This window comes from Rhinopithecus bieti, unplaced genomic scaffold (genome assembly GCF_001698545.2).
Source record: "Rhinopithecus bieti isolate Rb0 unplaced genomic scaffold, ASM169854v2 scaffold_31446, whole genome shotgun sequence".
In the NCBI taxonomy this organism is placed as follows: Eukaryota; Metazoa; Chordata; class Mammalia; order Primates; family Cercopithecidae; genus Rhinopithecus; species Rhinopithecus bieti.
Window position 1 is genome coordinate 1,135,408 of NW_016813612.1, and position 2,751 is coordinate 1,138,158.

Genomic DNA, 2,751 nt, shown 5'->3' on the forward strand with positions numbered 1-2,751 from the left:
TGCCACCACGCCCGGCTAGTTTTTGTATTTTTTAGTAGAGACGGTGTTTCACAGTATTGGCCAGGGTGGTCTCAAACTCCTGACCTTGTGATCCGCCCATCTCAGCCTCCCAAAGTGCTGGGATAGCAGATGTGAGCCATTGTGCCCAGCCCCAGCTGACACCTTTACTGCAGCCTTCCAAGATCTGGAGCGGGGGTCCCAGCTGAGCTGTGACTGGACTCCTGACCAAAGGAAATTGTGAGATAATAAAGGTAAGTCATTTAAGCACAAATCACAAATGTAGATTTGTGATCTTCTATTACACAGCAATAGGAAACTAACAGGAGTTTTAGATTCTTAGCATGCTAGACTTTTTTTTTTTTTTTAGATGGAGTTTCCCTCTGTCACCAGGCTGGAGTGCAGTGGCGTGATCTCGGCTCACTGCAACCTCTGCCTCCCAGGTTCAAGCTATTCTCCTGCCTCACCTTCCCGAGTAGCTGGGACTATAGGGACACATGCATGCACCCATGCCCAGATAATTTTTGTATTTTTATTAGAGACAGGGTTTCACCATCTTGGCCAGGATGGTCTCAATCTCTTGACTTCGTAATCCACCCACCTCAGCCTCCCAAAGTGCTGGGATTACAGGCATGCACCACCATGCCCGGTGAAGTGTTAGACATTTTTACATAAATTGTATTACTTGTGAATAGTACTAATTTTATTTTTCAATTATTTATTTATTTATTTATTTTAGTAAATATGACTATGTTGTAACAATTTTATTTTGATTTTAAAAAAAGGAGTCTCTTGATTTAATCAGGGCCTTGGGGTCATAGGGGGATTAGTCACTGTCACAGTCATAATGATGCATTTATTCAGGGAAAACTTTAATATTCTTTGTCTTCTTCAAAAATAGCTGCCGGAAAACTTCAAATTAAGGAATGTTCATCTAAAACACCTTTACTGAAACTTGATTCCTTGGGCCAGAGGAAGGTCTTCACTGTAGTTGATAGTACAAGTAGACCTTCTCATGTAATGTTTCCAGGCATCACTGCCAGACTCCCTGCCACCACCAGTGTGCTTTTCTCCCCCAAAGGCACCTCCAATCTCAGCCCCACTTGTTGGAATGTTGACATTTACAATGCCACAGTCTGATCCTTTAGGTCCAAGCCAGCGGAAGATTCTGCCCAGATCTTTGGTAAAGATGCTACTTGAAAGTCCCTGTTTTACTTCATTATTCCATGCAAAGACCTCTTCTTCATTCTTGAATTTAAAGACATAGAAAATCGGAGCAAAAGTCTCTGTGTGTGCAATGGATGCATCATGGGCAAGACCTGTCACAATTGTCAGTTCTACATAATTTCCAGGGCGATCCATAACCTTGCCCCCGTAGACCACTGTGCCACCTTCTTTCTTTGCTTCTTCCACTGCTCCAAGAAACATGCTCACTGACTGCTTGGTGTGGAGTGGCCCATAGAGAACATTAGAGTCCCATGTGTTCCCAACTCGGATCTGTGCATAGGCCTTTTTAAATCTGTTTACAATCTCGTCATGGATACTTTCATGTACAAACAGCCGCCTCGCAGTGGTACACCTCTGGCCAGCAGTTCCCACCACAGTGAAGAGAGCTAATGGAACAACTAAGCTGAGGTCTGCATCTTCAAAGGCAATAGTGGCATTGTTTCCTCCAAGTTCCAACAAACTTCTCCCAAATCTCTCCTGCACCATCAGGGTCACCTGTTTTCCCACCTGAGTGCTCCCAGTGAAGGAGAGCAGGTTCACTTGTTCATCTTTGGCCATTGCTGTGCCAATATCTGCTCCACCACAAGTCAAGGAACAAATCGCACCAGGCAGCTTGTTGTCCTCCAGAACCTTGGCTATTATCTTTATGACAGCCACACTAATGAGGGAAGTGGTTGGAGCTCCTTTCCAGAGGCAGACATTTCCACAGATCATGGCGATGGCATTGTTCCAGCCATACACTGCCACAGGGAAATTGAATGCCGTGATTATTCCAACCAGGCCTACAGGATTCCACTGCTCAATCAGCGCATGGCCAGGTCTTTCAGAAGGCAAGATAGGTCCTCCAATCATCCGTGATAAACCAACAGCATAGTCACAGATATCCACATACTCCTGAACTTCACCCACACCTTCCACTAAGATTTTCCCCATCTCCAAAGACACCAACCTTCCTAGTACTTGGATCTTCTCCCGCAAGGCATCGCCAATCTGTCTTACAATTTCTCCTCATTTTGGAGCACGAATATCTGCTCAGATTTTCCATGCTTCTTTTGCTTTCTTTACAGTTTCTTCATAGTCTGCCACACTGGCCTGTCGGACTCTTGCTATTGGCTCATTGTTAGCAGGGCAATAGGTCGTAATAACCTCTCCCTGGCCTCCCCAGCTTCCATTATACACGCCCTCGTTTTCCTCGCAGAGCCCCAGCTCTTTCAGCCACGCATACTGGGGTTGATTGATGAGAAGAGTGGACATGAAGGCGGCAGGCCGGCTCCAAGGTCCAGGGAACTTGCTGCTCTTTGCAGCAATTTTCAAATGTTAAATTAACCATGTATTTCTAGAACAAAACCATTTGGTCAATGTTTATTACCACTTTAAAATATTGCTGAATTTGCTAATATGTAGGCTATTTCCATCTTTAATAAAGAATGAGATTTACCTGTAGATTTTCTTTATTATAGTACCCATACCAGATTTTGCTTTTAAGGTTACGGTGACCTCCTAAAATGAGCTGAGCTCATATCTCTA

At 44.3% G+C, this 2,751-nt stretch overlaps 1 pseudogene across 1 annotated transcript; it reads right to left on the minus strand.

The window, feature by feature from the left end:
* Nucleotides 1-730: 730 nt before the first annotated feature.
* LOC108513125 (alpha-aminoadipic semialdehyde dehydrogenase pseudogene) lies at nt 731-2,524 on the minus strand (annotated as a pseudogene). The gene has a single exon (XR_001880799.1). The product of XR_001880799.1 is annotated as an alpha-aminoadipic semialdehyde dehydrogenase pseudogene (transcript).
* Nucleotides 2,525-2,751: the final 227 nt, after the last annotated feature.